This window comes from Euprymna scolopes, chromosome 9 (assembly GCF_053919585.1).
Source record: "Euprymna scolopes isolate OS-2025 chromosome 9, ASM5391958v1, whole genome shotgun sequence".
In the NCBI taxonomy this organism is placed as follows: domain Eukaryota; kingdom Metazoa; phylum Mollusca; class Cephalopoda; order Sepiida; family Sepiolidae; genus Euprymna; species Euprymna scolopes.
Genome location: NC_136490.1, coordinates 38026144 through 38041143, shown reverse-complemented (window position 1 = coordinate 38041143; position 15000 = coordinate 38026144). Strand labels below are relative to the sequence as shown.

The 15000-nt window shown below is 34.2% G+C and overlaps 1 non-coding gene across 1 annotated transcript; it reads right to left on the bottom strand.

Moving 5' to 3' along the window:
* Positions 1-9122: 9122 nt before the first annotated feature.
* Positions 9123-9195, bottom strand: Trnar-ucu (transfer RNA arginine (anticodon UCU)). The gene has a single exon. It is a non-coding gene; the product is annotated as a tRNA-Arg (tRNA).
* Positions 9196-15000: the final 5805 nt, after the last annotated feature.

Below are 15000 nucleotides of genomic sequence, written 5' to 3'. Positions count from 1 at the left end.
ATGTAGGACATCTATAATATAAATCTGTCTGTTTAAATGTACGTATGTATGTACGTATGTATGTATTCAAAGCAGAAGTAACATACCAACCAATTCAGCCGATTGTTGTACAGGAACCCGATATTGAGAAGGGTGATTTTACAATGGAGGAACTTCTAAATGTACTAAAGAAGACCAAGAAAAGTTGCAGGCTTAGACAACATAACTCCTGAAGTATGGAAGACAGGTGGCTTCAATGACATATTTCTTAATTCATGCAATTCTGTATATAATTAAAAAAATATTAATATATGGAGGGAAGGATGCATACTTCCCTTCCCCAAGAAGGGTGACCTAAGCATACCAAGCAACTACAGAGGAATAACACTCATTTCAATTGCAGCAAAAATCTACAATGCCATGCTTCTCAATCGTATCGAAGATCGAAGAAGTGCTCAGGAAGAACCAAAAAATGTATTTAGAAAGAATCGCTCTACTACTAGTCAAATACTTACTGTTAGGAGACTGATTAAAGGATTCAAAGCAAAAAACATTGAGGCAGTCATGATCTTTGTAGATTTCTCCAAAGCATTCGAATCTGTACATAGAAGAAAAATGGCCAGCATATTAAAAGCATATGGCATTCCAAATGAAGTCATTAATGCTATCATGATGCTATATGAGCACACTCGAGCAATGGTTAGGTCCCCAGATGGGGACACTGAATTTTCGATATCCGCACTAGGGTTCTACAAGGAGATACTCTTGACCCTTTTCTTTTCATTGTCTGTCTCGACTTTGTACTTCACACCTCTGTTGATATACACAACATGCTAGGCTTCACCCTAAATGAATGCAGAAACAGACGTCATCAATCAGCACACATAACTGATGCAGATTACGCAGACGATATTGCTTTGTTCGCGAACAACACTGCTGATGCGCAAACACTTTTACGTAAGCTAGAAAAGTCTGCAAATGACATTGGTCTCCATATAAATGCGGATAAGACAAGGTTTATTACTTTCAATGTGAAGGGAGAGATTAGGGCTTTGGTTGGATCAACACTGAAAGAAGTCGCTGAGTTTACGTATCTGGGCAGCAACATAGTTTCCACAGAGAGATATATCGGAATTTGTATCTCAAAAGCATGGACCGCATTGGATTGGCTAAATTCAGTATGGACTTCGAGACTGGCTGAAAACTGAAGGGCAGTGGTAGAGTCTGTCCTTGTTTACGGTGCTACAACCTGGACACTCACCAAAAGATTGAAAAGAAAACTAGACGGCACATACACACGTATGCTAAGAACAATATTAAATATATCTTGGCAAAATCATCCCACGAAGCAGCAACTTTATGGCAATCTACCTGCCATATCTAATACCATCAGGGAAAGACGCCTACGATTTGCCGGTTATTGTCTGAGGAGCAAGCATGAGTTGGTGAGTGATGTATTGCTATGGACTCCACGACATAGACGCGCAAGCAGAGGACGACCTAGATCCACGTACATCCAACAAATAGCACACGACGCCAACTGTGAGCCTGAAGATCTGAGGCAACTGATGGAAGATAGGAAACTCTGGAGAGGAAGAGTCACATTGGTCCGGGCAAACACACACCTCCAAACACCCGGGAACCCAGGGTATTCTAAAATATAAATCTCACTTGTATCTTTAAATGTATGTATGTTTGTATGTCTGTCTAAACTTTCGACGGAGGCGATGGGTTTCCACGAGATCGGTATCGTTTGGACGTTTAACCTTTCGGACGATAAATATCGAAAAATCGGCTAAAAACATTAATTCCTTGACCCTCAACTTGGCACTTTTCTACAGGGATGGGGTCGCATTTTTCACCGATATTTTAGAAAGTCATCCCCTCTTTTCGATTGTCTAGCATTAATTTAAACCTACGCCACTCCCGTTTATCGATGGACGCAACGGCAAACGCGCCACGTCTTTCTTTTTCACGTTCTTTTACTTCTTCGCAGTACGGGTTAAGCCTGCCTGCCTACTCACAATTTTTTTTGCGCAACACACACCTCCAAACACCCTGGCAACGCCAGGCACCCAGGCTAGTTTTCTATAATATAAATATCACCTGTCTGTTTAAATGTATGTGTGTATGTATATTTGTATGTCTGCCTTAAACTTTCGACAGAGGCGACGGATTTTGACAAGATCAGTATCGTTTTGAAGCTCAACCCTTCGGACGAGAAATATCGAAAAATTGGCTAAATCATTAATTCCTTTAACCTCAACTGGGCACTTTTCTACAAGAATGAATCGCTTCTTTCGCCGATATTTTCAAAAGTCATCCCCTCTTTTCGATCGACTAGCCTTAATTTAAACCTTCGCGCATTTCGGTTTTGCGATGGACGAAACGGCAAAGACGTCACGTGTTTGTTTTCACGTTCTTTTCCTCCTTTGTCGTATGTGTACGAGCCTGCCTGCCTACTACCATTTTTTTTTACTTAACGCACCCCCCCACACACATCGGGGCAACGCTGGGCACCCAGGCTAGTATTTTATAAGAAAATAAACCGTTTGTCAACAACTACATGAACGTTATTATAAACTAGCAGGACCCGTTAACCAGCGTTGCCCGGTGGTAGCATGCATCCCCTCTCCTATGTAAAAAATAAAAGTATGGCTGTTGTTGTTTTTGTTGTTGGTCAACTTTCAACCTCCTCATGTTAAGAACGGCTTTCAGAATAGACACCCCCAAGAACGGCTTTTGGAATTGACGCGCAATCTTGTGAGTTGGAGTGTGCGCCGTGTCGTTTGACTCGTGCGGACTAATCAGGCGGGCAGGGTATGGTTCAGAGTATTCTTCAGGTTATGGTGCAGGGTATTGTTCAGGGTATTGTTCAGGGCAGTGTATTGTTGTTGGCAAGGCTAGAATTATAAAGAACTATTACTCTAAAGATGAATTTTCCGCACTATCAGCACATCAGCTGTAAATTTTGCAGGACGTTAGCCATATTGCTTTTCACTGAGTAGGTTATTTATTGCTGAGGTTGTTAACAATTTCTCTATTCACCACGGGTTCAAACACTTTACTCATGACACACAAAATACTAATTGGTCTGCACTGAGAAGACTGATCTCCAGAGTCTTAAAATAAATGTATTGCATGTCTAAAAACAGAGAAAGAGAAGCTCAGCATAATGAAACTTTAATTAAAAAAAAAAGAGAAAAGGGATAGAAGATAATTGAAAAACAGTTAGCAGGAAAGAAAATCACGTTAAGAAGTGATGTACACTTTGTGAATCGTGAAGGATGAATTTGTCTCTGGTAAAAAAATGTACCAATATTTTTTATAGCTCCGTTAAAGTTGGAAGATTCTATCTAAACGCTGCGAGAACTGTCGAATCAAATTAATTCACGTTCTCTTATCAACCAATCAGAAATCAGAATGGCTCCATAAAAATTAAACCTTTATGCACCCAAGCACATAATATTTTCGTGTCAACACGAGATGGAACTTTTGCTCTTTAGCTTCAAAATTCTCAAGTCCGGAACCTGTACAGAACGGCTGACCACTAAAAATTCTAAATCTCCAAGAGGTGTATAGATAAACTACCGATCGGAAACTCTTCCGGAACCAAACATGGCTCCAATTCAAGAGGTTATGGGCCCAGCACCCTTCTACTGCGATAACGTTACAAAAACATAACGTGCGTAATGTGTACGGAGAAGAATGTTTCAGACATTCTTTTTAAAATAGATAGAAACAGACATGATAAACATGCGACCCATGGCCTACATGCGGTTCTCTGCAGACATAGTTGTCCTGCGCAGAATATCATTCGTAATTTGGTCATTTAACCACTGAAGTTGTATTAAAAATTTTAAACTGGAAAAAGTACGTCATTAACTGAGAAAAACGAGCTGTTTTTATTCGTTGTTTTTTTTTACTCTTAAAATCACATGTGATTGATTAGCCTACTGATATACGTGAGAGAACTAACAACTGCTTGAATTATGTTCAGAATAATTTTATTCATGTATATATGCAGCTGTGAAAACACCATTAATGAAAAAAAGATAGGCATAACTATAATACAAAAAAAGGAAATGTTTTTAAACCCACATGAAATGAGGAAATGTAAGTGCCAAAATATATAGGTAAAAGAATATCGAACACACACACACACACACACACACACACACACACACACACACACACACACACACACACACACTTCTTCTTCTTCTTCTTCTTCTTCTTCTTCTTCTTCTTCTTCTTCTTCTTCTTCTTCTTCTTCTTCTTGCTCGTCCGTCGAAGTCGACGATGACCAAGGTATCAATCAGTTCGGCGTCAGGGGTTTGTGGGTCCTGAGATGCTGATGAAGCCAATCCGTGCTCGGTAGACTCTTCCACACTCAGGACACGTGAAGGCGGTATCGGCAGGCTGTGAAACGGCAGCTCTCTCCTTCCTCCTCTTGCGCTTCTGCTGGTCATGTGTCATGCGTTGATTCTCTGCCCTGTCGGCTCCTAGGCTGATGACGCAACGCCAGGCCGAACGTTTAGCAGCGCGACTCTCCCAAGACTGGGGGATGATGTCAAAGTCTTTTAGGGACGTTCTCAGACAGTCTTTATATCGTTTCTTTTGGCGCCCTGCATTCCGCTTTCCCTGGCTGAGTTCCCCATAGAAAAGTTGTTTGGGGATCCGGCTGTCGTGCATGCGATAGACATGGCATGCCCACCGGAGCTGGGTTTTGCAGATTATGGTGGTGATGGTATGGAGCCCCGCGCGCTTCAAGACTTCTGTGTCAGGAATTCTGTCTTGCCAGCGGATGTTGAGAAGATTACGGAGGCATCTGAGGTGGAAGCCATTACGGAGGCATCTGAGGTGGAACACACACACACACACACACACACACACACACACACACACACACACACACACACACACACACACACACACACACACATATATTGCAGCGTCATTATTCAAGCACGTCTGATTGAACACGACAGAGTTATTCTTTTTTCGATATTTTTTTATATCTTATCAATTAGCCGAGCAGTATTTTTTTTATTACAGCTAGCATGCTGTATATTATGGCGGCCAAAAGTTGTTGTTCTGTCATATTCTTCTCAAGCGCTTTCAATCGCTACATCCGATCGTCGTCAGGAGCGATTGTTGTTGCCGTTTTCTTTTTCTAACAAGAAACTAAACAAATAAGATAGAAAATAAGAAAATTGAAATTAAAAAGAAAATAATTCGCCCCTACCTATCCTGCACCCAACTTTATAATTAATAAAAAATAAAAATGCTATAAATACACAAAGCCTCAAAGAAAAAGAAAACGATAACAACAGCAATCGTTATGGACGACGATCGGATGTACAGATAGAAAGCGCTTGGGAAGAATATGGCTGAACAACAACTTTTGGGCGCCATAATATACAACACGGCAGCTGAAATAAAAAAAAGACTGCTCGGCGAATTGAAAAAATATTTTTAAAAATCGGAAAAAAAGAATAACTCTGTCGTGTTCAATATATATATATATATATATATATATATATATATATATATATATATATATATTATGTATATACTAGCAGTTCAGCCCAGCTTTGCTCGGGTCCTATGTACTATTCATAACTGTATAATATATATATTTAAAAAAAGTTGACTGGTGTCTAGGTAGCCTACATCTAAAATTTCAAGTGTTTAGACTCAAAATTGGTTGAGGAGTTTGGTAGAGTCTGCAACGGTCAACTCTTTCAACTTTGACCTCTTGGCAGCCAAATTGTCGACCAAAAACTGATAAAAAAAGTTTGCTGCATGTTTGAATACTCTTTATGTAAAATTTCAAATGTTTAAACTCAAAATTTGCTGAATAATTTGCTAGAGAGGTTAAATTTTTTGAACTTTGACCCCTTGATAGCCAAACATTCGGCCAAAATCTGATTAAAAAGCTTGCGTTATGTCTGAATACACTTTACGTAGACCAAAAATTGGCTGAGAGGTAAAATGTTTTTTAACTATGACTCCAATTTTGATCCTTTAACATTTCGTGTTTTAGTCTCAAATCAAGTTTAAAGTTTGATCCGCCCAAGGAACCTACATCTAAAATTTCAAGTGTTTAGTCCCAAAATTGGGAGAAGAGTTTGGTAGAGTTTTCAAATGCTAAATCGTTGAACTTTACCCCTTGACAGCCAAATTTCTGACCGAAAACCGATTATAAAGATTTTCCCAAGTCTCAATAACCCTTATGTCAAATCTTGAGTTTGTAGACTGAAAATTGACAGAGTAGTTTGGTAGGAAAATGTACACACAGACAATTTCATATTTATAGATATATAGATTAGTAAAGATTTAAGGATAAAGTAATGTATAGCTTTGTTGTTAATTCGATATATCTTTACCTTTACGGTCAAATGTCCTCATTCCACGTGAGTTTCATTTTTTTGTCTGATGTTGTTGTAATGTCCGTCTTTGATCCATTTTCCAGTTTCTGGATTTATTGTTTATATATTTGTATATTTTTGTAAAATAGTATACCTTTATTTAGTGAAATATATATATATATATATATATATATATATATATATATATATATATATATATATACACACACAGGTGGATCGAAAAATTTTTCGCCATGATTCTATTTCCGTTTAATCAAAACCGGTTTTCTTTTTCTGTTGCAAACCATCTACTTGTTGGCCTGTTGTCTACAAATCCCAAGCGCTATGGGAGCCTTCTATCATGTTTGAAAGATACACAATGTTCAGCGAGCGAAATCGGATCTGCAGCACTGATTGTTTTGTTTAGGGCGACAAATGTATATATATATATATATATATATATATATATATATATATATATATATATATATATATATGTATTATATATATAATTATTATATATATATATATATATATATATATATATATTTTATTATTATTATATACATCTATATCAAAAACCCTTGTAGACGTTTTTCTTTTTCCATTTTTTATTTCCATACTTTGGGGGCCAGGCGCGAACGCAGACCCCACAATTTTAATGAACCACCGTTCTGCCATATGAAACACATCTTCTATCATTATATGTGATCAATTTTCTATAATAGTCAACCATATAGGAGCCTATGCGTGACCACACACATACACACACACACACACAGACATTCAGCTATATATATATATATATATATATATATATATATATATATATATATATATATATATATATATATATACACGTCTGAACGTCTGTGTGCGTGTCTATATGGTTGATTATTATAGAAAACTGATCACATATAATGATAGAAGATGTATCGAGACACAGGAATGGGTATGTTTGATCTGGCATAATGATGATTCATTAAAATTGTGGAGCCTGCGTACGCGCCTGGTCCACAAAGTATGGAAATAAAAAATCAAAAAATTAAAAAAAAAACGTTTACAAGTGTTTTTGATATAGATGTACATAATAATACTTTGATAAGTATGTTTTAACTTAAATAGGGATGGTATAAAAAAATTGTGGGGTCTGGGTTCGCGCCTGGCCTCCATAGATTGGAAATAGGCACAAACTTTAATAAAGACTTTTCATATCTATCTGCGTAAGTATACTTTGATAATTATGTTTCAGTTTGAAGAAATATGGTATAATAAAATTATGGGGTGTTCGTTCGCGCCTGACCTTCATACAATGGAAATATGTCACAAAGTTTAACAAGGTTTTTTAATATAGATCCACAGAATATTGTGATAAGTGTTTCAGTGTGAACAGGTATGGTATAATAAATTATGGGGTTTATCTATATTATTTTTACTTTCATCATATTTTGCTTTGGTTTTGATACCCCCAAATTCGAAGCTATCTCTTTACAACCCTTCCTTTTCATAACCTATCATACTTTCATAAATCAGAGTCCATTTTCTGTAGGCTGTTGTTGAACCTAGTCAACGACGGGTACTTTTGCTAGTATATATATATATATCATTCAAAATATTTGAATATATGGTTAAGTGGTAGTTTTAGTCATTTAGAACTGCCTTAAAGTTTCACCGCTCACTCATTTTGTAACCAAATTTCAAACAATTATTACGGTTTATAGATCACCTTCTCAGCTATATTGCGAAAAAAAAAAAATTCAATTTTCGTTTAGTAAAACAAAAGTCATAATGAATGTACTGGTGTTCAAAATCGTACAAAATCGTTCAAAAGCGACGTTTTTTATGGCTGGTTTTCACAGCAACCACGTCGCTTCAGCGACTGCTGTTGCTAACAATTCACTGCTCCCACGAAAAGAGAATTAACAAGTGAAACAGAGAGAATGAAAGTATGAAAGGGAGATAATTGGGGGATTTTATTGAAAGCAGACGACTGTTGATGGGGGTAAAAAATGACTGAAATTAAAGAAAGAACAATTGAATTTACTGGAAGCCTGGAAAAATCATGGATTACAATAGAAAAATGTGAGCATGAAAAGTAATATAATTAAGGAAAAGTAATGGACTAGTTCTTAAAACTTGAAAAGAAAATGACAAGATATCCTAGCAAAAATATAAATTTATAACTTAAAATATTGCAGCATTAAGAATTTTAAAAAAAATTCAATTTGTTACATTATCTAATCAAATCTTAATGCCGCAATATTTTAAGTTATAAATTTATTATATTTTTTACTAGAATCTCCTGTCCTTTTCTTTTCCAGTTTCAACAACTAGTCCTTTACTTTTCCATGTTTAAGCTTAACCATACTACTTTTCATGCTTGCATTTTTCTGTTGTAATATATATATATATATATATATATATATATATATATATATATATTAGATCTTACCTCGCTGGCTTGATGTCACTCAGACTTCAGGGAACACTACAGTTTTCAAAGACAATTGTTTGTGATGGCCCGTGTGAAAACTCCTAATAATAATAATGATGATGATGATTGTCGAGTAACATTGCTAATTTGCCTACTATATATATTAGATAAACAAACTATAATCCCTGGTGGAATTCAAATGATACCTGTAACTCAATATTTACATTGTTAACACTTCTTTCTAACAAAGAGAAATACTTTTTAGTAGTTAAACAATATGACTAATTACTTGTAACACTAAACACAAGCGAGCGACTCACATAAAAAAATACAATCATCCCTGGTGGGATTCGAACCCACGGCCTCTGGATTAGAAGTCCAGCGCGCTATCCCCTGCGCTACAGGGACTCGACGCAATTGTATGCACATTTTATTATTATACAATAACTTTCCTGTCTAAGCAAGCAAACCCGCAAAAAATATCAACGAAAGGAATATGCTATTCAATTTAGTACAAGATGTTAGCCAGTTAAACAACCCCATATATATATATATATTCAATGAATTTAGAAAATTTGTGCAATACGGTATTTTTAAAAATAGACGTTTCTTTGTAATAAAAGTTGGTTAATTTTGACTTTTTTCGCTCACCTTTAAAATGACGACTTTTAAAGGTTTTCGAGTATGCTGAAAACGAATATCAAATTCAAATTTGCTGCAGCCACGTAGTTGTCTGGATATTAAGACATTTTTTCTAATGTATTACTTAATGCATGTCTGTTGTGTTCGTCATTCTTAATATGAAAGGAGGGCGTGTTTTGTAACACGCGTGCGCATTAATACTTTTTAGTTGGATGAAAAACGTGGCCCCCGGTGAAAAACATTATGGATGACATTGGATAATAAATGACTTAGGAAACTACTTGTCCGCACCAAATTTAAGTATGATATTAGTTTTCAGCATACCTGAAAACATACAACTCGTCATTTTAAAGGTGATTGTTGAGGTGGAAAGACAGTAAAAAAAAAAAAAAAAAAAAAAAACCCTCTAATTTTTTTAATTAACTACCAGTTTAAAACTAATTCGTCTAGTGTATGTAAAAATAAAAAAGTAAACGTTATACATTCGTAATCACGACTTCAGTTTTTTTGTTTTACATGGAAGTCACCGCTTATCAAGGCCCAGAAGCCACTCGGGGATAAGGGTTATAGTATTAATAGCGCAGAGCGCCGTGTATCACCAGCGCTAAGACGACTTTATACAATGTATTTATATTTTATTTTTCCGTATTTTTCTTCTGTTGATAAATAAACGTCTAGCCAATTTTGCATTACCAGATGAAAGTATGCAGTTTCACGACTGACTCACGGTTTTTGTATATTTAATATATTTTTTTTACATTATTTTAATGAATCTTAGAAAGATTGCTCCATCATACCTTATTGAAAGGTGAAAGTAGTTTATAGCAGGCATGTCAAACACGCGGCCCGCGGTCGTATGCCACCCGTAGACACACTTGCGGCCCGCACAAATGACCCTCTTTTTTCTACAATTAATTAGCAGGGTTTTTTTTAGGCATAGTAGAAGTGGGAGGAGATAATTTTCAGTCAAGTTTTATATAAAAAAAAAAAATAACAAAACATCTAAGCTAAATAATAATTAAACCTAAATGTATTTATTTGTATGGGCGCGGCCGGCTAACTACTAGAATGAACTAAAGTTTCCTTATTCTAATGTGTAGCTTTTACGTTGTTAACATATTTTTTATCGTGGTGGTGGTGCTACCATCATCTATGTAAACTGTAAGTTAGATATATTGAATTTTGAGCATTATCTCCGTACGAAAATACGGTAAAAACAATTTTTGAAGCTGTCACTATAAACGAAAATGATTTTATTTAACAATTTATGAAAGATGAAGTCTCTTTAATTGCAATTCATAACTCTTAATCAAGTACGCATTTTAAAAGTTTATTTAGACTTTTAAAATTACTAAGATTTCTAAAATTTATTTAGATTTTAAAAATTTTAACTTGATTTTTGAATTTACTGATAAAATTCATTAACTTCTTTTCAATTTTTAAACAACCTTCGTTCAAAAAGTCAAAGTGTATTTTTCTTTTAAACTTTCTATTTTTTAAAGATATGTTAGCTGGATTCATTTAAAAAAAATGAAGGCTCAAAATTCATTTTTCAGGTCGTAATGACCTTGAAAAACTCCTGGTCAAAATAATTTGTCTTTCGGTCTGAGCTGGTCCTAATAAGGATTCATCGTCAATGTACAACATTTATTTCCAGTCATTAAAAAAAAAAAAAAATCTCGACTTAGTTTTTGATTGAACAAATTGGAAATAAAGTTGTTCTTGTATTATCTTTTTTAAGTTTATTATGCTAATTATTTATTTGGTAATGTGCATATTAACTGCAACCTTAGAGAAATTAATAGTTGATTAGTTTATTTTTAGTTCAGCTAAAATCAAAATTATTTAATTATAATTCACAAATAATTTAAATTTTTTAATCTTTAAAAATTAATTAAAAAACTATTAACCAAAAAGATATTTGCAAAAATGTAATTTTCGTTAAGATTAACAAAGGGTCAGAAATTTCGGTACTTGTACAGATTAGCCAAAACATTAAAAAAAAAAAAATTAAAATATCGAAAAAAGGTTAAATTGCACGTATGTTCTAGAACGAAGTTCTCCGGAAAAAAAATTCACTTTATTTCATCAAGTAGTTTTTTTTTTTTTTTTTTTTTTTACAGCAAAAAAACAATTTGTTATAATACCGAGCAAAAGGTTCGATTTTTAGGAAGAAAAGCTAGAATTAAAGATGGGGAGGAAGTATCGTCGCTTTACATGGAGTTATCTCCCCTTGCGTGTTCAGCAAATTTCACAATGGCTGACTTCAACGCGCTCTCATAAGAACGTGTTTTTTTCCGCTGTCAAATAAATAAATAAAAAAAACCTACTCGATCAAATTAAATGAAATTTTTTTTTCGGAGATCTTCAGTCCAAAACAGATTCGTACAATATAACCTTTTTTTCGATATTTTCATTTTTTTAATGTCTTGCTTAAACTGTACAAGCACCGAAATTTCAAACATCGGACCTTGTTAAAACTCAAAAACACAACACAATGCAGCAGTAAACATGAGGATGATGTTTTCATATTGTTTTTTTTTCTTAATAGAAACCTCGAAATTAATGTTATTTTATTACGCACGTGGTTTCAACATACGGTTAAATTATTTTTCTTTTAACTTAAAAGTATTTTAAAGATTTTTTTTACGTTTTAAAAATTAATCGAAAATAAATAACGAAGAAGAGTTTTGCAAAAAAACGTTGACAAAAAGCAAAATCGCTTTAAAATGATTTTTGTAAAAATAAAACTACTTGATCAATATACGTGAATTTTGATGTACCATATTTTCTTTCCGTCACTGGTATGCATGCGGGGTTTTCTTAATTTATAACAGAGCGTGGACACGCGTATGGCAGCTGTATGCAAATGACCGAGCCGTGTGTAAGATGACGTCACGGCAAGGAAGGAAAACGATTATAAAAAGAACGTGTGTACAAACCGGGTATCACGTTTCATTCGTAGAAGTACTCGAAAATAAATGCAGTTGTTTCAACGAAAAAAAAGTAAGACGATTTTTCCTTGTCGTTGTTTTTTTTTTGCGAGGGAGTCTACAACGTGTTGGTATTACATGTTAACACGCGTGTAAGCGTTACGCTACACTTCGCTATAATGGACAAATTAACTAAATTACCCCCCACCCATTCCTGTCCGAGGGGGGATGTCTGAGTTTTACGTGTGAACAAAAAGGCCAAAAAGACTCAGCGGTCAATAAAGAAGGTCATGCTGACTTTCTTCCTGTGCACGAAAAGACCCAGTTGTAAATGTGCAGTTGTAAACAATGTTTAGTGCTGTCACTTTCTTCACGACGCGAAGAACAAAAGATTGGAGCTTTCAATCTTCCGGGACCAGCTTTCGCCGGACAGATACAAGGTCCCATACTACAGCAAGAACAGTAAGAACCTTTGGCGGGGTTTGTTGCAAATAGTGTCATACACACTTCACACTCCAGATCGAATCCCTTTGGATGTTTACTTGTTTAGCCTCACTCGAAATGAATTTCTTCTTAGAAAAAAAGTTTTCAAGCAATATGGAATGCAAATGCAGCGAGTGGAACTGACTAAAACACATGACGATTACTTTAATTAAAAAAATATTTTTACAGTTTTGAATTTAAGAACTGTTGATTAACTATTGTATTATTTGGATTCCTCGGACTACTGTTCTAATTTGGAGTATTATTTTAAAATACACAACGTTTCGGTTGATGTAACCTCATACTTTCTTTAGGCGTATCTTGTCGTACTCGGGAATCTGTATTAAACTCAGTTAAATCCTCAGTAAAGGCAAACCAAAAATACAATTGCGAATTATGTAATTGTTAAAAAAAAATCTATAGCATTATTGCATTTAATTTAAACGAATAATTAGCTACTATTTACTACCTGGAATGCCCTTTTTCTTCATTTTTCCTTTGGATTAAGCTTCCAATTCGAAACTGGTACAATACGAGTTTGTATGCTTATTTTTAGGAAGTCATTCTCTATCTTCGATTTATTTTTTTATGTTTATTTTATTTTCAATGTTTTTTTTTCTTTATTCTCTTATTTTTCATATCTATTATATTATTATTTTATTTCCTATTCCCAAGCCTTTTCTACACCATTTTTTCTATCCCCTACTTTATTGTTCCCTAATTTTCATTCTCTATTTCTAAACTTTATTCTCCTTGGCTGTCATCTAAATCTATATCTCTTATAAAATATTCTGTTCACCTAATTCCTATCCTACTCGATACTCCTCTTTTTTATCGTTTGAAATATTTCTAATGCTCTTCCTTCCCTTTCTTTTCATTACATCTGCCCAAATCTTTCCATTTCTAACCTTAAATGTGTAAAAAAAATCGGTGTTATGCTCATGTATAATACTGATTTTTCCCCTATTCTGATGAGAAACATTAAGCTTTGAAATGGCATGGGCTAAAAAGGTTTACCCCTAATTTCCGTTTTACTTATTGTAATCATCCTCATCCTTATTGAAATGATAATGCAATAAAGTTCTACTGTAAATTTGATTTTTATCTCCCTATCTTTTCTTATAAATTGCCCTTCTTAATTGGGTAGAGTTTCATGCATCCAGAAATGTTCGCTTTCTATCTGAAAAAGATATACATATATATATATATATATATATATATATATATATATATATATATATATATATATATATATATATGATAGGTTTTGAAAATATTGTAGCTATTACGTTATACAGATTTTTCCGCATTTCAAAAACAAAGAAAAAAAAAAACAGCGAACGTAGAAAAAAAACGACCGTAAAAATGGTATAAATAACCCTATTTCAATATTAAAACTTGAAAAAATCGAAAAAAATATATAATAATAATAATAATAATAATTGCCACTCAAATCCCAGTGCAGGCCAACGGTTGCTACCAACGAGAAATCAATTGTATACGGCTATTGCAATGACGCAAACTAATTTGCAATGGTTGTTGAAAGAAATGGTGAGTACTGGAAATCTGGGAAGACTTTTTATCAGTCGCACTCCAAAGAAAACCGCATGTTGTTTCCAAAGAGAATTCTTTGAAGGTGCCCCGTGTGGAAATTCTTAGTGCGTAATAATAATAATAATAATAATAATAATAATAATAATAATAATAATAACAGCAACAATAATAATAATAATAATAATAATAATAATAATAATAATAATAATAATAATAATAAACTGTGTAAATGACAAAATGAATGTGCAAAATACATTATGCAGAACACCGAAAGGAGAGCAAGTGATACAGAAAAACAAACAAGACAGAAAAAAAAAAAGACAGGAGATAAAACGGGAAACGAAAAATGGGAAGAGAAATAGCTACACAGACGATTCATACAAATAAAAATAATGAGAGTAATAATAAAACCACTTGGCTACAAAAAGGAAACCAAAACGGAGTAGCTTAATCCCTAAGAACAGCCGTAAAAGATAAAGCGATTAAACCAACCACATTAATACATGGATCAACAAGACAGTAGAAAACAGCAAATGCAGAATCCGTAGAGAAAGAGACGAAACAATAAACCACATAATAAGCGAATGCATCAAACTAGCTT